This window comes from Arachis ipaensis, chromosome B5 (assembly GCF_059453495.1).
Source record: "Arachis ipaensis isolate K30076 ecotype BB chromosome B5, ASM5945349v1, whole genome shotgun sequence".
Taxonomy (NCBI): Eukaryota; Viridiplantae; Streptophyta; class Magnoliopsida; order Fabales; family Fabaceae; genus Arachis; species Arachis ipaensis.
In genome coordinates, this window is record NC_142440.1 from 65,263,230 (window position 1) to 65,288,412 (window position 25,183).

At 39.2% G+C, this 25,183-nt stretch overlaps 1 non-coding gene across 1 annotated transcript; it reads left to right on the forward strand.

Moving 5' to 3' along the window:
• Positions 1 to 7,076: 7,076 nt before the first annotated feature.
• On the forward strand, positions 7,077 to 7,183 carry LOC148564478 (small nucleolar RNA R71). The gene has a single exon (XR_015885144.1). It is a non-coding gene; the product is annotated as a small nucleolar RNA R71 (small nucleolar RNA).
• The last annotated feature ends 18,000 nt before the right edge of the window (positions 7,184 to 25,183 follow it).

Consider the following 25,183-nt stretch of genomic DNA (forward strand, 5'->3'; position numbering starts at 1 on the left):
CTTTCAGAATGCATTCTTTATCTTTGTTTTCCATTCCCAGAGCCATGAACAACTAAACCCCTTTCATTGGGTTAGGGAGCTCTGTTGTAATTTGATGGATCAATAATAGTTTTCATTATTCTTCTTTTTCCTTTTCTCTTGATTTTACTAGAAAGCTTTCAATCTTCATCCAATTGGGTAGTTGTCTTGGAAAAGAAGCTATTCATACTTAGATCTCTTTGGAACCTTGGAAGAGGAATGAAGGGATCATGCTAGAAATGCTTTCTCATGTTGGACCAAATTGGGGGTTGGACGGATATGGTGACATATAATTCTCCCAATACTTTGATTTGGAAATACATGTGGTATAATCAGTGACCATACTTCATCTCTTCTCATGAGCAATTAGACCAAGGAATTGGCTATTGATCAAGATTTGAGAGATTGAATTACCAAGGAATTGGAATTCAATCACTTAAGATTGCCAAGGAGATCAATGAATGCATTGATTGAGGAAGAGATGAAAATGAACTTGATCCGGAGAATGCAACATCTCCTAAGCCCAATGAATCCCCCATTTCTGATCTTACCCATTCTCTTTACTTTCTGCCATTTACTTTCATGCTAAATTCCCCATTCCCCATTTAAGATTCGGCAATTTACTTTCTGTCATTTATATTCAGCTCTTTATTTCCAGCATTTACATTTTCTGCCATTTACTTTCCCGCCATTTAATTTCCTGCAATTCTTAAATCAAATTATGCTTAGCTTAACTAGAACATTCCTCCAATTAAAGTTGCTTGACCAATCAATCCCTGTGGGATTCTGGTGCGCAGAAATTGTGACGGTTCCATTCCTTGGTAACGATGCTGAAAACTTTATACGCACGTTCATAATCTTAATTCTTTGTCACAACTTCACACAACTGACCAGCAAGTGCACTGGGACGTCCAAGTAATAAACCTTACGTGAGTAAGGGTCGATCCCACGGAGATTGTCGGCTTGAAGCAAGCTATGGTCACCTTGTAAATCTCAGTCAGGCGGATTCAAATGTATTAAGAGATTATAGTATACTAAAAGATAATTAAAATAGGATAGAGATACTTATGTAATTCATTGGTGAGAGTTTCAGATAAACGTGTAGAGATGCTTCCGTTCCTCTGAACCTCTGCTTTCCTGCTGTCATCATCCAACCATTCCTACTCCTTTCCATGGCAAGCTTTATGTAGGGCATCACCGTTGTCAATGGCTACATCCCGTCCTCTCTGTGAAAACGGTCCAATGCGCTATCACTGCATGGCTAATCATCTGTCGGATCTCGATCATATTGGAATAGGATTTACTATCCTTTTGCGTCTGTCACTACGCCCAGCACTCGCGAGTTTGAAGCTCGTCACAGCCATCCTTTACCAGATCCTACTCGGAATACCACAGAAAAGGTTTAGACTTTCCGGATCTCAAGAATGGCCATCCATGGGTTCTAACTTATACCACGAAGATTCTAATATCTTGGACTCGGTCCTCTGTATTAGATATCCAAGAGATATTCATTCTAGCTTGTTTGCATGTTGAACGGAAGTGTTTGTCAGGCACGCGTTCATAAGTGAGAATGATGATGAGCATCACATAATCATCACATTCATCATGTTCTTGGGTGCGAATGGATATCTTAGAATAGGAATAAGCTTGAATTGAATAGAAAAATAGTAGTACTTTGTATTAATTCATGAGGAACAGCAGAGCTCCACACCTTAATCTATGGTGTGTAGAAACTCTACCGTTTGAAAATACATAAGTGATAATGGTCCAGGCATGGCTGAATGGCCAGCCCCCCAAAATGTGATCAAAGGATCAAAAGATAATCCAAAGATGCAAACACAATAGTAAAAAGTCCTATTTATACTAAACTAGTTACTAGGGTTTACAGAAATGAGTAAATGATGCAGAAATCCACTTCTAGGGCCCACTTGGTGTGTGCTTGGGCTGAGCATTGAGCTTTACACGTGTAGAGGCTTCTCTTGTAGTTGAACGCCAGTTTGTAACCTGTTTCTGGCGTTTAACTCCACTTTGCAACCTGTTTCTGGCGTTTAACTCCAGAATGTAGCATGGAACTGGCGTTGAACGCCAGTTTGCGTCGTCTAAACTCGGGCAAAGTATTAACTATTATATATTGCTAGAAAGGCCCTGGATGTCTACTTTCCAACGCAATTGAGAGCGTGCCATTTGGAGTTCTGTAGCTCTAGAAAATTCACTTTGAGTGCAGGGAGGTCAGAATCCAGCAGCATCTGCAGTCCTTCTTCAACCTCTGAATCTGATTTTTGCTCAAGTCCCTCAATTTCAGCCAGAAAATACCTGAAATCACAGAAAAACACACAAACTCATAGTAAAGTCCAGAAATGTGATTTTTATTTAAAAACTAATAAAAATATACTAAAAACTAACTAAATTATACTGAAAACTTTGTAAAAACAATGCCAGAAAGCGTATAAATTATCCGCTCATCACAACACCAAACTTAAATTGTTGCTTGTCCCCAAGCAACTGAAAATCAAATAGGATAAAAAGAAGAGAATATACTATAAATTCAAAAATATCAATGAAACTTAGCTCCAATCAGATGAGCGGGACTTGTAGCTTTTTGCCTCTTGAATAGTTTTGGCATCTCGCTTTATCCATTGAGGTTCAGGATGATTGGCATCTATAGGAACTTAGAATTCAGATAGTGTTATTGATTATCCTAGTTCAGTATGTTGATTCTTGAACACAGCTACTTTATGAGTCTTGGCTGTGGCCCTAAGCACTTTGTTTTCCAGTATTACCACCGGATACATAAATGCCACAGACACATAACTGGGTGAACCTTTTCAGATTGTGACTCAGCTTTGCTAAAGTCCCCAATTAGACATGTCCAGGATTCTTAAGCACACTCTTAATTTTGCTTTGGACCTTGACTTTAACCGCTCAGTCTCAAGCTTTCACTTGACACCTTCACGCCACAAGCACATGGTTAGGGACAGCTTGGTTTAGCTGCTTAGGCCAGGATTTTATTCCTTTAGGCCCTCCTATCCACTGATGCTCAAAGCCTTGGATCCTTTTTATTACCCTTGCCTTTTGGTTTTAAGGGTTATTGGCTTTTTGCTCTTGCCTTTTGGTTTAAAGAGCTTTTGGCTTTTTCTGCTTGCTTTTTCTTTTTCTTTCTTTTTTTTTGCTATTTTTTTTCTGCAAGCTTTTGTATTCACTGCTTTTTCTTGCTTCAAGAATCATTTTTATGATTTTCAGATTATCAAATAACATTTCTCCTTTTTCCTTATTCTTCAAGAGCCAACATATTTAACATTCATAAACATCAACTTCAAAAGATATATGCACTGTTCAAGCATACATTCAGAAAACAAAAAGTATTGCCACCACATCAAAATAATTAAACTAGTTTCAAGGATGAATTTAAAACCATGTACTTCTTGTTCTTTTGTAATTAAAACAGTTTTCATTTAAGAGAGGTGATGGATTCATATTCATAAATTTAAGGCATAGACACTTAGACACTAGTGATCATATAGTAAAGACACAAACATAAATAAAACATAAAGCTCAAAAATTGAAAAACAGGAAAATAAATAAACAAGGAGATTAAGGAATGAGTCCACCTTAGTGAGGGTGGCGTCTTCCTCTTCTTGAAGAACCAATGGTGCTCTTGAGCTCCTCTATGTCTCTTCCTTGTCTTTCTTGCTCCTCCCTCATAGCTCTTTGATCTTCTCTAATTTCATGGAGGATGATGGAGTGCTCTTGATGCTCCACCCTTAGTTGTCCCATGTTGGAACTTAATTCTCCTAGGGAAGTGTTGATTTGTTCTTAATAATTCTGTGGAGGAAGGTGCATCCCCTGAGGCATCTTAGGGATTTCATGGTGAGGAATCTCCTCATGCTCATGTTGAGGTCTATGATCTCTTATTTGCTCCATCCTTTTCTTAGTGATGGGCTTATCCTCTTCAATGAGGATATCTCCCTCTATGTCAATTCCAGCCGAATTGCAGAGGTGGCATATGAGGTGAGAAAAGGCTAACCTTGCCCAAGTGGAGGACTTGTCAGCTACCTTGTAGAGTTCTTGAGGTATAATCTCATGAACTTCCACCTCTTCTCCAATCATGATACTATGGATCATGATGGCCCGGTCTATAGTAACTTCAGACCAGTTACTAGTAGGAATGATTGAGCATTGAATGAACTCTAGCCATCCCCTAGCCACTGGTTTGAGGTCATGCCTTCTTAATTGAACCGGCTTACCTCTTGAGTCAATTTTCCATTGAGCTCCTTCCTCACATATGTCTATGAGGACTTGGTCCAACCTTTGATCAAAGTTGACCCTTCTTGTGTAGGGGCGTGCGTTCTCTTCCATCATTGGCAAGTTGAACGCCAGCCTTACATTTTCCGGACTGAAATCTAAGTATTTCCCCCGAACCATGGTAAGCCAATGCTTTAGATTCGGGTTCACACTTTGATCATGGTTCCTTGTGATCCATGCGTTTGCATAGAACTCTTGAACCATTAGGATCCCGACTTGTTGAATGGGGTTGGTGAGAAATTCCCAACCTCTTCTTTGAATCTCAAGTCGGATCTCCGGATACTCATTCCTTTTGAGCTTGAAAGGAACCCCAGGGATCACTTTCTTCTTGGCCACAACTTCATAGAAGTGGTCTTGATGGACCTTTGAGATGAATCTCTCCATCTCCCATGACTCAGAGGTGGAAGCAATTGCCTTCCCTTTTCTCTTTCTAGAGGTTTCTCTGGCCTTAGGTGCCATAAATGGTTATGGAAAAACAAAAAGCTATGCTTTTACCACACCAAACTTAAAATGTTTGCTCGTTCCCGAGCAAAAGAAGAAAGAAAGTAGTAGAAGAAGAAGAAAGTGGAGAAGATGGAGGGTGAGGTGTTTTCGGCCAAAGTGAGAAGTTAGGGTTGTGTTGTGTGAAAATGAAGAAGGAATGAGGGGTTTATATAGGAGGTGTGGAGGGGTTTAGGGTTCGGCCATTTAGGGTTGGGTTTGGGAGGGAAAATATTTTGAATTTGAAGGTAGGTGGGGTTTATGGGAAAGAGAAGATGGATGTGAGTGGTGAGGGGGTGATGGGAAAGAGTGAATGAGGTGATTGGTGTATGGTATTTGGGGAAGAGAATTATGAAAAGGAGTGAAGAGGAGAGAAGAAGTGGTGGGGATCCTGTGGGGGCTACAGATCAAGTAGGGTCAAGGACTTAACATCCCTGCTCCAATTAGGCGTGTAAAACGCCCTTGCGGTGCAATCCTGGCGTTTAACACCAGACTGCTGCCTGTTTCTGGCGTTAAACGCCACTTCCATGCTCTGTTCTGTCGTTTAACGCCAGGTAGATTCTTGTTTCTGGCGTTAAATGCCAGCTTGGTGCCTGTTTCTGGCGTTAAACGCCAGACAGATGCTTGTTTCTGGCGTTTAAATGCCATACTATTCTCCTCTAGGGTGTGCTGTTTTTCATTCTATTTTTCATTCTATTTTTTATTTTTTCAGTAGTTTTTGTGACTTCACATGATCATCAACCTAAAGAACACATAAAATAACAAAGGAAAATAAATAAATATAATTAGATAACATTGGGTTGCCTCCCAACAAGGGCTTCTTTAATGTCAATAGCTTGACAGTGAGCTCTCATGGAGCCTCACATATGTTCAGAGCAAGGTTGGAACCTCCCAACACCAAACTTAGAGTTTGAATGTGGGGGTTCAATACCAAACTTAGAGTTTGGTTGTGGCCTCCCAACACCAAATTTAGAGTTTGACTGTGGGGGCTTTGGTTGACTCTGCAGTGAGAGAAGCTTTTCATGCTTCCTCTCTATGGTTACAGAAGAAGATCCTTGAGTTTTAAACACAAGGTTGTCCTCATTCAGTTGAAGGATCAATTCTCCTCTGTCCACATCAATCACAGCTCTTATTGTGGCTAGGAAGGGTCTTCCAAGGATGATGGATTCATCCTCATCCTTCAAAGTATCCAGGATTATGAAAATAGCAGGGATGTAAAGGCCTTCAACCTTTACTAGCACGTCCTCTACTTGTCCATAAGCCTATTTTCTGGAGTTGTCTGCCATCTCTAATGAGATTCTAGCAGCTTGCACCTCAAAGATTCCCAGTTTCTCTATTACAGAGAGTGGCATGAGGCTTATCCCTAATCCAAGGTCACATAGAGCCTTCTCAAATGTCATGGTGCCTATGGTACAAGGTATTAAGAACTTTTCAGGATCCTGTTTCTTCTGAGGCAATCTCAGTTGATCCAGATCACTCAGTTCATTGATGAGCAAGGGAGGTTCATCTTCCCAAGTCTCATTACCAAATAATTTGGCATTCAGCTTCATGATTGCACTAAGGTACTTGGCAGCTTGCTCTTCAGTAACATCTTCATTCACTTCAGAGGAAGAATACTCATCAGAGCTCATGAATGGCATAAGGAGGTTCAATGGAATCTCTATGGTCTCTAGATGAGTCTCAGATTCTTTTGGTTCCTCAGAGGGAAACTCCTTGTTGATCACTGGACGTCCCAGGAGGTCTTCCTCACTGGGATTCACGTCTGTTGCTGAGTGGATGATGGAAAAGGTTTGCTATTGCTAAACCTGTTTCTTCCACCATTATTAAAGCCTTGTTGAGGCTTTTGTTGATCCTTCCATGAGAAATTTGGATGATTTCTCCATGAGGGATTATAGGTGTTTCCATAGGGTTCACCCATGTAATTCACCTCTGCTATTGCAGGGTTCTCACGATCATAAGCTTCTTCTTCAGAAGATGCCTCTTTAGTACTGTTGGATGATTCCTTCAATCCATTTAGACTCTGAGAGATCATATTGACTTGCTGAGTCAATATTTTATTCTGAGCCACTATGGCATTCAGAGTATCAATTTCAAGAACTCCCTTCCTTTGAGGTGTCCCATTACTTATAGGATTCCTCTCAGAAGTGTACATAAACTGGTTATTTGCAATCATGTCAATGAGTTCTTGAGCTTCTGCAGGCATTTTCTTTAGGTGGATGGATCCACCTGTAGAATGGTCCAGTGACATCTTTGATAACTCAGATAGACCATCATAGAATATATCTGAAGGACACTTTTTGGTCAGTTCCTTATATCTCTCACAAGCTTCATAGAGGGATTCACCTTCCTTTTGCTTGAAGGTTTGAACATCCACTCTAAGCTTGCTAAGCTTTTGAGGAGGAAAGAACTTGGCTAAGAAAGTCGTGACCAGCTTATCCCAAGAGTTCAGGCTATCTTTAGGTTGAGAGTCTAACCATACTCTAGCTCTGTCTCTTACAGCAAACGGGAAAAGCATAAGCTTGTAGACCTCGGGATCAACCCTATTGGTCTTAACAGTATCACAGATATGCAAGAATTCAGTTAAGAACTGAAAAGGATCTTCGGATGGAAGTCCATGAAATTTTCAGTTCTGTTGCATCAGAGAAACTAATTGAGGTTTAAGCTCAAAGTTGTTTGCTCCAATGGCAGGAATTGAGATGCTTCTTCCATGTAAATTGAAATTTGGTGCAGTAAAGTCACCAAGCATCTTCCTTGCATTGTTATTGTTTTCGGCCATGTTGTCTTCTTTTTCGAAAATTTCTGTCAGATTTTCTCTAGAGAGTTGTGCTTTAGCTTCCCTTAGCTTCCTCTTCAGAGTCCTTTCAGGTTCAGGATCAGCTTCAACAAGAATGCTCTTATCCTTATTCCTGCTCATATGAAAAAGAAGAGAACACAAAAAAAATATGGAATCCTCTATGTCACAGTATAGAGATTCCTGTATGTGAGTATAAGAATAGAAGAATAGAAGAAGAGAAATTGAAATACCAAGAGGAAGAGAGGGTTCGAATTTTGAGATGAAGAGAAGTGTTAGTAAATAAATAAATAATTAGAAGGAGATGAGAGAGAGGGAATTTCGAAAATTAATTAAATTAAAAATAAAATTTGAAGTTAAATTTTGAAAATTAAAATTGAAATCAAATTAAATTAAAAATTAAAACAATTAGTTAATAAAAAAATTTGAAAAAAAGGGGAAGGTATTTTCGAAAATTAGAGAGAGATAATTAGTTAGGTAGTTTTGAAAAAGATATGATTGAAATAAAAAGATAGGATTGATAAAAAAAATTTTTGAAAATCAATTTTAAAAAGGTAAGAAGTTAGAAAGGAAGTTAGAAAAGATTTTGAAATTGATTTTGAAAAAGATGTGATTGAAACTTAATTTGAAACATATTTGAAAAAGAAATTTAAAAAGATTTGATTTTGAAAATTAAAGTTGATTACTTGACTAACAAGAAACTAAAAAGATATGATTCTAGAGTTTAAAGATTGAACCTTTCTTACTAGGCAAGTAACAAACTTAGTATTTTTTTTAATCAATCACATTAATTGTTAGTAAAGATGTGAAATTATGAAACAAAATAAGAAAAATATTTTTTAAAATCATTTTGGAATTTTCGAAAATTATGAAAGAAAAATGAAAAAGATTTGATTTTTGAAAAAGATTTGAAAAAGATAAGATTTTTAAATTGAAAATTTGATTTGACTCATAAGAAACAACTAAAATTTAAAAGGTTTTGAAAAAGTCAACTCAAATTTTCGAAAATTTATGAGTGAAAAAGGGAAAGATATTTTTTTGATTTTTGAATTTTAATAAAGAAAGAGAAAAACAACCCAAAGACTCAATGCATGAAAATTTTGGATCAAAACATGTGATGCATGCAAGAACACTATGAATGTCAAGATGAACACCAAGAACACTTTGAATGTCAAGATGAACACTGATAAACCACTATTTTATGGTTTATCTTGTACTCAATTGAGTGGTTTTTATTAACTCTTTACCCACTTATTCATTAAATTAGCATGAAATTATAATTCCTTCCTGAATTTATAACATGTTTGAAAACTGCTTCCTAGAGACTTTAATTATGTAATTTTTATTCTCCTTTATTCCATTCGATGCCGTGATCTGTGTGTTGAGTGTTTCAGACTTTATAGGACATGAATGAGTTGGAGATTGGAAAGGAAGCTAGGAAAAATGGAAGGAACACAAGAATTTGAAGAGATAACCAGCGACAAGTGACGCGATCGCATGGCTCACGCGACCGCGCGAAGGAGAGCAAATCGCAGTGACGCGGCCGCATGGCTCACGCGGCCGCGCGGATTGGAAAAGCTCAAGCGACGCGGTAGCGTGGACGACGCGAACGCGTAGCAAGGAAAAGCACGAATGACGCGTCCGCATGGATGACGCGATCGCGTGATATGTGCGATCTGCATAATCTGCAGAATTCGCTGGAGGCGATTTTGGACCTTATTTCGACCCAGTTTTCGGCCCGGAACAGCAGACTAGAGCCAGAGAATATGCAGAAACAAAAGAACAACATTCATTCGACACAGTTTTCAGTTTTAGATCGAGTTTTACTCCTTTGGGTTTCTTTCTCTAGGTTGAAGAATTTTAATTTTCAATTGGTCTTAGCATTGGAACATTGAGAAGAGTTATTTCCTCATCAAGACTTCGTCATTCTAGTTCGTTCTCTTAACTTGGTTTTATTCTTCCATGTTCTTTGCTTTGTTCAATTTTGTCATTTAAATACTTTTATGATTATTTAATACAAGGATTATTTCTTCCATTTTAATTTAATTTCCATTCCAATAATCATGTCTTCTTTTAATTCCCTTTCATCTGTTATAGATTTATTATTTACAATGAGTGAGTAATTCCCTCACTTGATGGGGAGTTGATTGAAAGGAACTCTTGAGTTGGAAGGATTGAAAGAAAAATTGTAATTGGGTTAACTGTTGGATTGTTATCTAATCACTAACGCCAACCCCTTTGAACTAAGTGGGTTGCAACTCGTGAACAGATCTAGCATTCCAACTTGTTTGACTTTCCTTTACCTAGTAAAGGATAACTAAACAGAACAACCATTAATTATAAATTAATCTTGAATTGATCCCATCAATGATAGAGATTCCAACTAATCGACTCCCAGTCAAGGCTTTTATTCATATTATTTGAATTTTCTCAATTTAATTTTCCACCTACTTAACTCAACTTCTTGGAACATCTGATTAATAAAATAACACACTTTTTTGCAACTCGTTGGGAGACGACCTAGGACTTAAACTCCCAGTAATTTTTAATTTAAACTCTCTGTGACATATTTCTAAATTGATAGGCAGATTTTCGGTGAGTTAAGAACTATACTTGCAACGTAACTATTTTAATAATTTTTAATTCGCCAACTTCTGTGTCTCATCAATTTTTGGCGCCGTTGCCGAGGAGTTGCAATAGAGTGCTAAAGTTATTAATTAGAATTTATTTATTTGCATTTTATTTTATTTTTCTACTATGAGCTGTATGTTTCTTTCGTCAAATGACGCGTTCACTTCCTGATTCACACTTGCTAATATTCGATCCTGAAATTGAAAGGACTATTTCACGAATAAGGTGAGAACAGCGTCGGTTAGTCCACTCTGAGGGCGGATCTGAAAGTGAACTTGAGGAAGAAACCAGCCCCCGTTCTACTAATTCAGTTGTTTTATGTGCAGAAGACATGGTAGCTAGGAGAGTTACCATCCAGGAGGAAGGAGCCCCTGATTTTACAATGCAACCGTTTCAAGCGCATCATCCAGCGGTAGCTACAGATTTTGAAATAAAGACCGCACTGCTAAATGTGATGCCCAAGTTTCATGGCCTACCTGCTCAAGAGCCTATCAAGCACTTGAGAGATTTCCAGGCAGCCTGTTCTACTGTCAGGCGTGATGGTACTGATGAAACTTCAATTTTGCTGAAAGCTTTCCCGTTTACTCTTGAAGGAAAAGCAAGAGAATGGTACTACACTCAACCTCTAGCAAATGTATCCAACTGGGATACACTCAGAAAGGAGTTTTTGGAGAAATTCTTTCCATCTGAAGTTACTGATAAACTGAGGAAGGATATTTCCACAATTGTTCAGGATGACAATGAGACTCTCTTTGAATACTGGGAGCGCTTCAATAATCTTCTGGAAGCATGCCCCCACCACATGATTGACAAGATAGTGTTACTTAGCTATATCACACAGGGCATGAGGCCCCAAGACAAGACCACATTGGAAAGTGCTAGCAATGGGTCTATGAAGAAGTACAAGACTACTGATGAGGCTTGGTAATTGATCAGTGATTTAGCTTAATCTACTAGGAACCACAGGCAAAAGCAAGGCCGTTCAAAAGCTGTTGCAGAAGTATCCTCTAACAGAGAGACTGCTGCTCTAACTCAAAGTATATGTGAGATGACTAACTTGCTGAAGCAGATGCAACTGAATCAACAACAAGCTTAGCAAGTTCAACCCCCTCCACCACAGCAAAACCAACAACTAGTCCCACAGAGAGTTTGCAGAATCTGTACTGATTATAGCCATTACACTGATGAATGCCCACAGCTCCAACAAGAAGACAACATGGTGGCATCCACTCATAACTTCTATGACCGCCCCAACCAAGGGTACAATCAAAGTGCAAATAATAACCATGGATGGCAGGACAATTCTAACCAGAATTGGAGGGACAACAATAACAGAGGAGGCCAAGATAATCAGGAAAATCAGAGGTGGAATAATAACAACAACAGGTAGCAGAATCAACCTTACAGAGCACCTCACCTGAGGCAAAACCAAGGACCACAGAACAATCAACAGCAGACCTCTCAATTTACTCACTCTTCTTTATCTCCTAATGAAGAGCTACTACAATCTTTTGAGCGAAGACAACAGACCATGGAAAATAACATCATGAATAGTATTAATGCCAGTCTGAATGGTCTCACCTCTACTTTGCAAGCTTTTATGTCACAGATTGGATCAAAGCAAAATTCCAGTAACCAACCTTCAAGCTCCGCTAGAATCCTCTCTAGAGCATCAATGGAAGAAATTCTTCTCTTGTTGCAGCTTATATGCAGTATCCAAGAGGAACGGACCAAATTCCATATCAACTGATAAAAGATAGAAAGTTATTAGATCAGTGAACACTGCTGGTGAGATGCAGAGAAAATAAGCTCGCAATAAAAATATTTATACGTGTCACTCCAATAAGCCATTATGAAGCAGAAATTGTGTGCTTTCATTCCGGTTAAAAAACAAAACAAAACCAAGTTCAAAGTAATGCAATGAAATACAACATGTCACATTTATTAGCGACATATATGCAAGGCCCTATGGGCAATCAAGCATATATGCAAGGATTGTAAGGAATCCCACATTTGGCATGGTGATTGTTAATTAACTTATATTTCAATGCAAGCTGATGTTCTTATCATTCAATAGAAATGTTCAATATTTTACTAAGACGGCATCAGGTTACATGGCTACACGCATTGGCCATCTAAGATAAAAACCATGGGATATGCCATCAATATAATATAAACAACATGAGTGTCATGCTCATGCATCCTTCATGCCTTCAGTGACATGCTCATGCATCATTCATGCCTTCAATTTCAAGCCAAAAGACTTTTGCATGAGGAGTCTATGCGAGATATGCATCTACTTAGGATTTAAGAAAAGTCAGTTCTTGATATCCTTGAAATCCTCACACAAGCTAAGACTGGAGTTCCATGAGATCCCAAACCACGCAAATGAAAAGGCGGTGTGAAAAAAGGGGAAAATAGTGGGAAAAAACACAAAAACAGAAAGAGGAAAACAAAAAACACAATAACTAGAAATCTCACAAACCAGTCGCGACTATCGTTTGGGAAAATCTCACAGCAGAAATAAAAAATGGTAATAACAACAAGGTGGTCTACAAGACTTGCAAGCAAAAAGCCAAAAACATCGACATACAATCCACTTAGGTTACATATAATGCACACAAACAATCATATATACAACAGGCTTAGTTGGACCAAATAAATACAAAACAGAAGAATCTATTGCCAATATCTGACCTGCGATAGTGTTGCGCAGTTACGATCAGTAGTGGCAATGATTAGCACCTGACATGTTATGTAAGTAAATAAGTGTGAGTATCAAAATTGTTTAAGGTGGAGTTAATGTCAAAAATAAAAACCAGACAAATTGATAAACATAAGGACACTATTCTATTCTATATCAGAAGGTAAGATAAACATAAAAAATCACTAATCTAACAATACTCACTAATCTGTTAAACCCATACTTAACAAATGGATGCAGGTCCACCAGATGAGTAAGAATTGACTGTGAGAGACAGTAATCCATCCGGCGAATGAGTAGCGGAAGGTGGATCAGATTGGAGAAAAGATTCAGGAGAAGATGGAGGGACAATGAATGGCATTACAATGGTGGTTGAAGGATTTGGTGCCACAGTAGCAGCTAGACTTGCTGGTGCAACAGGTTCAGGAATAAGGACAGCATGACCAATCCGCTTGTTGCTTTTATGAGTAGATCCAAAACACCAATATAGGCTCTACCAGCTTCCCCATTATGCAATTAGTGAAGAAAAAATTCTAAATCAAATGTAGAAGCAGGACCAAAACATTAACATGAAACAATACAAACTAACAATCCACTCCTTCCCCAATCTGATCAGGCCATTGCCGCCACTTCCGCTGCCCCACTCCACTGCACCATTCCTTTGCTAAATTACAGTCTCCTCCTTCCCCACAAACCCACCAGGCTGTACTGAGAATAAGGGCCAATTGCTTCCGTTAATGCCAAACACAGAAAGGAATCATAACAAATTGAGAATTAGAAGGCGAAACCCTCAAAATTAGAAAACCTAAAATTAGAACCCAAAACCCCCAAAAATTCACAGAACCAATTGAAAATTGATACATACCTTCTGTATCTCAATTAGTGATAAACCCATATTTCATGAGTTATTTTGTGCTTAGTTTGAATGATTTATTCAATCCTTCACCCACTTATTCATATTAATTGCATGGTTTTACTTTCCCTTCCTTATTATGTGATGTATGTGAAAAATATGTTTCCTAAGCTTTAAAATTAATTATTTTAATTACCTTTATTTCCATTCGATACCGTGATTAGTGTGTTGAGTAGTTTCAGATTTTCTATGGCAGAATGACTTAAAGGATGGAAAAGGAAACGTACAAAAATGGAAGGAAAGTGTGAAACGGAGTTTTGAAGAAACTGGCATCCACGCGATCGCGTGCCAGGAGCGAAGAAGCAGCGACGCGGCCGCATGACTGACGCGGCCGCGCGACTTGAGCATAGCGCATTCGATGCGGACGCGTGACCGACGCGACCGCACCACAAGGAAAACTCCAAATGACGCGACCGCGTGACCCACGCGGACGCGTGACAGAGGCCACGTATCAGAATTTACAGAATACGCCCCCAGCGATTTCTGAAGCCCTTTTGGCCCAGATCCAGGTACAGAACACACAGACTAGAGGCTATAAAGTGGGGGAATGCATCCATTCAAAGGAGGCTCGCATTTTTTATTACTTTCCATGATTTAGATTTAGTTTTGAGAGGGAGATTTTCTCCTCTCTCTCTTAGGATTAGGATTTAGGACTTCTCTTAGTTTTTAAGAGTAACTCTCGATCCAGGTTTAGTATTTACTTTAATTTATGTTTCTATGCTACTTTTACTTTAATGCTTTTATTCGTATCTATAAATGTTGCCCAATTGGCTTATGAATTATTCCATGTTACAGATTATTATTTGAATTAATGATTATTTGAGGTATTTCAGTTTACTATTGTTCTCTTTAATTTAAGTTATTATTGCTTCCCATCTAAGGACATTTTTATTCCAACAATTTTACTTTTTCCCTTTTTGGTCTTGGTTAAGAAATCAGTAACTCAACAGTTATCAACCTCAGCATAATTGATAATCGTTATCTTGCTAATTAAACTGAACTTCAATAATCCCAACTTTTTCTTAGGAAATAATTTGGATTCGAAGGTCTAACTAATTAGTCCCTTGACTTTCCTTTGCTTTAGTAAGGGTTAACTAAGTGGAATTTAGATTCAACTTTCACTATTGTTGAGAGGAATAACTAAGTTGGACTTCCAATTTCTCTTACCTTGCCAAAAGTTTGCTTTACAGTATTTATTTATTTTAATTGCCATTTAAATTATTTGTCATATCTACTCTTCACTCTCAACCCCGATTTTACAACCTCCATAACCAATAATAAGAACATACTTCCCTGCAGTTCCTTGAGAAGACGACCCGAGGTTTAAAATACTCGGTTAACAATTTTTAAGGAGTTTGTTACTTGTGACAACCAAAACGTTTGCACGAAGGGATTTTTGTTGGTTTAGAGACTATATCTACAACACGACTATTTTTATGAACTTCTTTACTGGCAAAAATCTTAACGTCAATTAGCCATTGCAGTTCATCATCACTATCAAAATCATGCACACCTTCGAACTACAAAGTGAGAGCGAGTTAGAGAATGAGCAAGAAAGAGAGGATGCAGAACAGAGAATGCTTACCTGGTGACAGAGGATACGATGATGGTGTTGAGCAGTGACAGTGAAGAGATGAGCGGCGACGCAACGGCTTGGAGACGGTCCAGCAGCTCAGCGGCAAATTCCAGTCAACGGCAGCGCTGCGACAGAGCACAAAGGCGGCGATACATCCCTCCTTCCTCACTTCGAGCTCCTTAGCGGTGGCACAGAAGCCCGACGGTGGCAGAACAGCGACTGAAACAAGCCCTAGCTGTGGTGATGGAGCTTCAGCGGTGACGGAGCACCTCCTTTTTCTCTCCTCCATCGCGTTTCCTCTCATCGTCGAGCTCTCTCTCTCACTGGCGCTCAACGACGATGGTGACGGCAGCGGAGCCCTAAACGGCGTCATCCTCTCTTTCCTTCCTTCCCTTCTCCTCTCTGATTTCTTCTCTCTTTCGTGTTTGTGTATGTTGAGTGAGGATGAGAGTCTGCACTGCTGCGTGAGTGAGGGGGAAGGCCAACAAATTTTTTTACCAAGTGTTTATTAAGGATTCTCATATTAGAAGACATTTTTAAAGCGCACCTGAAATAGAATAAATAAGCTACTCTTTGAAAGCATTTCCTTTGATGAGAAAAGTGTATTCATAGATATTTAGGTAAGGCTACGCTTTATAAGTGATTTCTAAAATACTTAAGGCTAAACTTTTTAAATGATGCCACAATTGTGTACCCTTTTCTCATATAAAAAGGCAACACGGAGAAAAACGTAGCCTATTCTATGAATAGGCTACGCTTTTCAATTGTAGCTTAAAAAAGTGTGGCTGAATGTGTATTTTTCTTGTAGTGGTAACTCCAGAATGCAGCATGGAACTGGCGTTGAATGCCAGTTTGTGTTGTCTAAACTCGGGCAAAGTATAGACTATTATCTATTGCTGGAAAGCCCTGGATGTCTACTTTTCAACGCAATTGAGAGCGCGCCATTTGGAGTTTTGTAGCTCCAGAAAATTCACTTTGAGTGCAGGGAGGTCAGAATCCAGCAGCATCTATAGTCCTTCTTCAACCTCTGAATCTGATTTTTGCTCAAGTCCCTCAATTTCAGCCAGAAAATACCTGAAATCACAGAAAAACACACAAACTCATAGTAAAGTCCAGAAATGTGATTTTTATTTAAAAAGTAATAAAAATATACTAAAAACTAACTAAATTATACTGAAAACTATGTAAAAACAATGCCAAAAAGCGTATAAATTATTCGCTCATCAGATTCGACCTCACTCTATTGTGAGTTTTTACTTGACGACAATTCGGTATACTTGCCGAGGGAAATCTGTTGAGAGACAAGTTTCCATGCATCAGGGAGGTATGTTCTTATTATTGGTTGAGTTTTGTAAATTGGGGGTTTTAAAAGTAAGGAACAAGTAATTTAAATGACAAATAAAATAAATAAATAAGTATAAAATAAACACTTGGCAAGGTATGAGAGTTTGGAAGTCCTGTCCTAGTTATCCTGATCAATGGTGATGAGAATTGAGTTTTAATCTCACTTAGTTAGCCTTTACTAAAGCAAAGGAAGGTCAAGTGGACCAATTAGTTTGATCCTCAGGTCCTAGTCAATTCCTAAGAAAGGATTCGAGTTATTGAAGTTCAATTCAATTAGCAAAGACAACAATTATCAATCACATTGAGTTTGATAACTCATGAGTTACCAATTACGTAACCAAGGCCAAAAGGGGAAAGGTAAACTTACTCGAATAAAAATGTCTTCAGATTGGAAGCAACAGTAATATAAATGAAAGAAAGCAATCATAAACTGAAATACCTCAACTAACATTAATTAAGAGAATCATATGTAACATGGAAGAGTTCATAAATTAAATTGAGAAAATAATTAAAAATGAACATTGAACCTGATAAAGAGTTGGAATACTAAACTGAAATAACAAGAAATCCTAATCCTAAAACCTAAGAGAGAGGAGAGAACCTCTATCTCTAAAAACTATATCTAAACTAAGAAAAGTGAATAATTCGAGAGCTCCCTTTGAATGGATGCATTCCCCCACTTTGTAACCTCTAATCTGTGCCTTCTGGACTTGGATCTGGGCCAAAAAGGGTTTAAAAAATCGCTGGGAGTATTTTCTATAATTTCTGGTGCATGGCGTCTGTCACGCGTCCGCGTGGGTCACTGATGAGTGGATAATTTATACGCTTTTTGGCATTGTTTTTACATATTTTTCAGTATGATTTAGTTAGTTTTTAGTATATTTTTATTAGTTTTTAATTAAAAATCACATTTCTGGACTTTACTATGAGTTTGTGTGTTTTTCTGTGATTTCAGGTATTTTCTGGCTGAAATTGAGGGACCTGAGCAAAAATCAGATTCAGAGGTTGAAGAAGGACTGCAGATGCTGTTGGATTCTGACCTCCCTGCACTCAAAGTGAATTTTCTGGAGCTACAGAACTCCAAATGGCACGCTTCCAATTGCGTTGGAAAGTAGACATCCAGGGCTTTCCAGAAATATATAATAGTCTATACTTTGCCCGAGTTTAAATGATGCAAATTGGCGTTGAACGCCAGTTCCATGTTGCAGTCTGGCGTTCAGCGCCAGAAACAAGTTGCAAAGTGGAGTTCAACGCCAGAAACACGTTACAAACTGGCGTTCAACTCCAAAAATGACCTCTCCACGTGAAAGCTTCATGCTCAGCCCAAGAACACACCAAGTGGGCCCCGGAAGTGGATTTCTACATCAATTACTTATTTCTGTAAACCCTAGTAACTAGTTTAGTATAAATAGGACTTTTTACTATTGTATTTATCATCTTCGGATCATCTTTGATTAGTTTTATGCTATCTTAGACTTTCATGGGGGCCGGCCATTCGGCCATGCCTGGACCATTATCACTTATGTATTTTCAAACGGTAGAGTTTCTACACTCCATAGATTAAGGTGTGGAGCTCTGCTATTCCTCATGAATTAATACAAAGTACTACTGTTTTTCTATTCAATTCAAGCATATTCCTATTCTAAGATATCCATTCACACCCAAGAACATGGTGAATGTGATGATTATGTGACGCTCATCATCATTCTCACCTATGAACGCGTGCTTGACAAACACTTCCGTTCTACATGTAAACAAGCTAGAATGAGTATCTCTTGGATATCTAATACAGAGGACCGAGTCCGAGATATTGGAATCTTTGTGGTATAAGTTAGAACCCATGGATGGCCATTCCTGAGATCCAGAAAGTCTAAACCTTGTCTGTGGTATTCCGATTAGGATCCGGGAAGGGATGGCTGTGACGAACTTCAAACTTGCAAGTACTGGGCGTAGTGACAGACGCAAAAGGAGGGTGAATCCTATTCTAGTATGATCGAGAACCTCCAGATGATTAGCCGTGCAGTGACAACGCATCGGACCATTTTCACAGAGAGGATGGGAAGTAGCCATTGACAACAGTGATGCCCTACATATAGCTTGCCATGGAAGGGAGTAGGAAGGATTGGATGAAAACAACAGGAAAGTAGAGGTTCAGAATAACGAAAGCATCTCTATACACTTATCTGAAATTCTCACTAATGAATTACATAAGTATCTCTATCTTTATTTTATGTTTAATTATTATTATTATTCAAAAACTCCATAACCATTTAATATCCGCCTGACTGAGGTTTACAAGGTAACCATAGCATGTTTCATACCAACAATCTCCGTGGGATCGACCCTTACTCACGTAAGGTTTATTACTTGGATGACCCAGTGCACTTGCTGGTTAGTTGTACGAAGTTGTGAAACAGAATTAAGAACATGAACGTGCGTATTGAGTTTTTAGCGTCGTTACCAAGGAAGCAATGATCACTATTTCGCACACCAGTCACGCGGTCGCGTCATCTGGAGTTTTCCTTGTCACGCGTTCGCTTCGATCATGCGTACACGTCATCTGTGTTCTGCTCATGGCGCATGGGGCACGAAATTGTGATCATCAACAATGGCGCCAAAGACTTGGATCTCTCAAACGTGAATCACACTTTGTCACAATTCCGCACAACTAACCAGCAAGTGCACTGGGTCGTCCAAGTAATACCTTACGTGAGTAAGGGTCGATCCCACGGAGATTGTCGGCTTGAAGCAAGCTATGGTCATCTTGTAAATCTCAGTCAGGCGGATTCAAATAGTTATGGAGAATTGATAATTAAAAGATAAATAAAATATATAATAAAGATAGAGATACTTATGTAATTCATTGGTGAGAATTTCAGATAAGCGTATGAAGATGCTTTGTTCCTCCTGAACCTCTGCTTTCCTGTTGCCTTCATCCAATCATTCATACTCCCTTCCATGGCAAGCTTTATGTTGGGCATCACCGTTGTCAATGGCTACTTCCCGTCCTCTCAGTGAAAATGTTCCAAATGCGCTGTCACCGCACGGCTAATCATCTGTCGGTTCTCGATCATGTTGGAATAGGATCCATTGATCCTTTTGCGTCTGTCACACGCCCAACAATCGCGAGTTTGAAGCTCGTCAAAGTCATCCCTTCCCAGATCCTACTTGGAATACCACAGACAAGGTTTAGACTTTCCGGATCTCAAGAATGACCGCCAATAGTTCTAGCCTATACCACGAAGGTTCCAATCTTGGATTAGAAACCCTAGAGATACGCATTCAAGCCATTGCTAGTAGAACAAAGGTGTTTGTCAGGCACATGTTCATAGGTGAGAATGATGATGAGTGTCATGGATCATCACATTCATCAAGTTGAAGAACGAATGAATATCTTAGAGAAGAAGTAGGCACGAATTGAATAGAAGAACAATAGTAATTGTATTAATTCATGAAGAACAGCAGAGCTCCACACCTTAATCTATGGTGTGTAGAAACTCCACCGTTGAAAATACATAAGAACAAAAGGTCCAGGCATGGCCGAATGGCCAGCCTCCCAAAGAGGTTCAATCATCAAAACATGATTCAAAGATGAAAATACAATAGCAAAAGGTCCTATTTATAGAGAACTAGTAGCCTAGGGTTACAGAAATAAGTAATTAATGCAGAAATCTTCTTCTGGGCCCACTTGGTGTGTGCTTGGGCTGAGCATTGAAGCTTCCATGTGTAGAGACTTTTCTTGGAGTTAAACTCCAGCTTTTGTGCCAGTTTGGGTGACTAACTCCAGCTTTTGTGCTAGTTCTGGCGTTTTGATGCCAGAATTCTTAAGCTGACTTGGAACGCCTGTTTGGGCCATCAAATCTCGGGAAAAGTATAAACTATTATATATTGCTGGAAAGACCAGAATGTCTAGTTCCCAACGTAATTGAGAGCGCGCCAATTGGGCTTCTGTAGCTCCAGAAAATCCACTTCGAGTGCAGGGAGGTCAGAATCCAACAGCATCTGTAGTCCTTTTTCAGCCTCTGAATCAGATTCTTTCTCAGGTCCCTCAATTTCAGCCAGAAAATACCTGAAATCACAGAAAAACACACAAACTCATAGTAAAGTCCAGAAATGTAATTTTTATTTAAAAACTAATAAAAACATAATAAAAACTAACTAAAATATACTAAAAACATACTAAAAACAATGCCAAAAAGCGTATAAATTATCCGCTCATCACAACACCAAACTTAAATTGTTGCTTGTCCCCAAGCAACTAAAAATCAAATAGGATAAAAAGAATAGAATGTACAATGAATTCCAAAAACATCTATGAAGATCAGTATTAATTAGATGAGCGGGGGCTTTTAGCTTTTTGCTTCTGAACAGTTTTGGCATCTCACTTTATCCCTTGAAGTTTAGAATGATTGGCATCTATAGGAACTCAAAATTCGCATAGTGTTATTGATTCACCTAGTTAAGTATGTTGATTCTTGAACACAGCTACTTTATGAGTCTTGGCCGTGGCCCTAAGCACTTTGTTTTCTAGTATTACCACCGGATACATAAATGCCACAGACACATAACTGGGTGAACCTTTTCAGATTGTGACTCAGCTTTGCTAGAGTCCCAAATTAGAGGAGTCCAGGGTCCTTAAGCACACTCTTTTTGCTTTGGACCACGACTTTAACCGCTCAGTCTCAAGTTTTCACTTGACACCTTCACGCCACAAGCACATGGTTAGGGACAGCTTGGTTTAGCCGCTTAGGCCAGGATTTTATTCCTATGGGCCCTCCTATCCACTGATGCTCAAAGCCTTGGATCCCCTTTTTTTATTTTACCCTTGCCTTTTGGTTTAAAGGGCTATTGGCTTTTTCCGCTTGCTTTTTCTTTTTCTTTCTTTCTCTCTCTTTTTTTTTCACATATATATATTTTTTTCTGTGAGCTTTTCACTGCTTTTTCTTGCTTCAAGAATTAATTTTATGATTTTTCAGATTATCAAATAACATTTCTCCTTTTTTCATCATTCTTTCAAGAGCCAACAATTTTAACATTCTTAAACAAAAAATTCAAAAATATGCACTGTTCACGCATTCATTCAGAAAGACAAAAGTATTGCCACCACATCAAAATAACTAAACTGTTTTAAAATTCGAAATTCATGCACCTCTTTTTCTTTTTCAATTAAAAACATTTTTCATTTAAGAAAGGTGATGGATTCATTTTCATTGCTTTAAGGCATAGGCACTTAGACACTAGTGATCATGTAATAATGACACAAACATAAATAAACATAAAGCATAAAAATTCGAACAACAGAAAAAAAAGAATAAGGAGATTAAAGAACGGGTCCACCTTAGTGATGGCGGCTTGTTCTTCCTCTTAAAGATCTAATGGAGTGCTTGAGCTCCTCAATGTCTCTTCCTTGCCTTTGTTGCTCCTCTCTCATGACTCTTTTGTCTTCTCTAATTTCATGGAGGAGGATGGAATGCTCTTGTTGCTCCACCCTTAGTTGTCTCATGTTGGAACTTAATTCTCCTAAGGAGTTGTTGATTTGCTCCCAATAGTTTTGTGGAGGAAAATGCATCCCTTGAGGCATCTCAGGGATTTCATGGTGAGGAATTTCCTCATGTCCATGAGTTGGATCTCTTGTTTGCTCCATCCTTTTCTTAGTGATGGGCTTATCCTCATCAATGAGGATGTCTTCCTCTATGTCAATTCCAGCTGAATGGTAGAGGTGACAAATGAGATGAGGGAAGGCTAACCTTGCCAAAGTAGAGGACTTGTCTGCCACCTTATAGAGTTCTTGGGATATAACTTCATGAACTTCTATTTCCTCCCTAATCATGATGCTATGGATCATGATAGCCCGGTCTATAGTAACTTCAGACCGGTTGCTAGTGGGAATGATTGAGTGTTTGATGAACTCTAACCATCCCCTAGCCACGGGCTTGAGGTCATGCCTTCTTAGTTGAACCAGCTTCCCTCTTGAATCTCTCTTCCATTGAGCGCCCTCTTCACAAATATCTATGAGGATTTGGTCCAACCTTTGATCAAAGTTGACCCTTCTAGTGTAGGGGTGTGCGTCTCCTTGCATCATTGGCAAGTTGAATGCCAACCTTACATTCTTCGGACTAAAATCTAAGCATTTTCCCCGAACCATTATAAGCCAAATCTTTGGGTCCGGGTTCACACTTTGATCATGGTTGTTGGTGATCCATGCATTGGCATAGAACTCTTGAACCATTAAGATTCTGACTTGTTGAATGGGGTTGTGAGAACTTCCCGACCTCTTCTTCGGATCTCATGTCGGATCTCATGTCGGATCTCTGGATATTCACCCTTTTTGAGTTTGAAAGGGACCTCGGGGATCACCTTCTTCTTGGCCACAACTTCATAGAAGTGGTCTTGGTGCACCCTTGAGATGAATCTCTCCATCTTCCATGACTCAGAGGTGGAAGCTTTTGCCTTCCCTTTCCTCTTTCTAGAGGTTTCTCCGGCCTTAGGTGCCATAAATGGTTATGGAAAAACAAAAAGCAACGCTTTTACCGCACCAAACTTAGAAGGTTTGCTCATTCTCAAGCAAATGAAGAAAGAAGAGAGTAGAAGAAGAAGAAATAGAGGAGATGGAGGGGGCTTAGTGTTTCGGCCAAGGGGGAGAAGTAGTGTGTATGTTGTGTGAAGATGAAGGAGTGAAGATGGGTTTATATAGGAGTGGAGAGGGGGGTATGGTTTGGCCATTATGGGTGGGTTTGGGTGGGATTTGATAGGTGAGGGGTTTTTTGGGGAAGAGGTATTGAGGTGATTGGTGAATGGGTGAAGAAGAGAGAGAGAGGTGGGGTAGGTGGGGATCCTGTGGGGTCCACAGATCCTGAGGTGTCAAGGATTTTTCATCCCTACACCAAGTGGCATGCAAAATGCCCTTTTCTGCCAATCCTGGCGTTAAACGCCAGGTTGCTGCCCATTTCTGGCGTTTAATGCCAGCTTCTTGCCCTTTTCTGGCATTAAACGCCAGCTCTGTGCCCATTTCTGGCGTTAAACGCCTAGAATGGTGCCAGGCTGGGCGTTTAACACCCATTCTGCTACCCTTACTAGCGTTTAAATGCCAGTAAGCTTCTCTTCCAGGGTGTTCTGTTTTTCATTCTATTTTTTAGTCTATTTTTTCTTTTTCAATTATTTTTGTGATTTCACATGATCATCAACCTATAGAAAACATAAAATAACAAAAGAAAATAAAAATTTAACATAGATAATTAAAGATTGGGTTACCTCCCAACAAGTGCTTCTTTAATGTCAATAGCTTGACAGTGGGCTCTCATGGAGCCTCACAGAGGTTCAGAGCATGGCCTTCCAACACCAAACTTAGAGGTTGGTTTTGGCCTTCCAACACCAAACTTAGAATTTGAATGTGGGGATTTTATTTGACTCTGCATTGAGAGAAGCTTTTCATGCTTCTTCTCCATGGTTAGAGAGGGAGATCCTTGAGCTTTAAACACAAGGGAGTCCTCATTCACTTGAAGAATTAATTCTCCTCTGTCAACATCAATCACAGCTTTTGCTGTGGCTAGGAAGGGTCTGCCAAGGATGATGGATTCATCCATACACTTCCCAGTGTCTAGGATTTTGAATTCAGCAGGGATGTAATGGTCTTCAACCTTTACCAAGACATCCTCTACAAGTTCATAAGCTTATTTTCTTGAATTGTCTGCCATCTCTAATGAGATTCTTGCAGCTTGCACCTCAATGATTCCTAGCTTCTCCATTACAGAGAGAGGCATGAGGTTTATGCTTGACCCTAGGTCACACAGAGCTTTCTCAAAGGTCATGGTGCCTATGGTACGAGGTATTGAGAACTTTCCAGGATCTTGTCTCTTCAGAGGTAATTTCTGCCTAGTCAAGTCATCCAGTTCTTTAGTGAGCAATGGAGGTTCATTCTCCCAAGTCTCATTACCAAATAACTTGGCATTTAGCTTCATGATTGCTCCAAGGTACTTAGCAACTTGCTCTTCAGTAACATCTTCATCCTCTTCAGAGGAAGAATACTCATCAGAGCTCATGAATGGCAGGAGTAAATTCAATGGAATCTCTATGGTCTCTGTGTGAGCCTCAGATTCCCATGGTTTTTCATCAGGGAATTCCATTGAGGCCAGTGGACGTCCATTGAGGTCTTCCTCAGTGGAGATCACTGCCTCTTCCTCCTCTCCAGGTTCGGCCATGTGAGACATGTTTATGGCCTTGCACTCTCTCTTTGGATTCTCTTCTGTATTGCTTGGGCGAATACTAGGAGGGAGTTTAGTAATTTTCTTACTCAGCTGACCCACTTGTGCCTCCAAATTTCTAATGGAGGACCTTGTTTCATTCATGAAACTTTGAGTGGTTTTAATTAAATCAAAGACTATAGTTGCAAAGTCAGAGTGGCTCTACTTAGAATCCTCTGTCTGT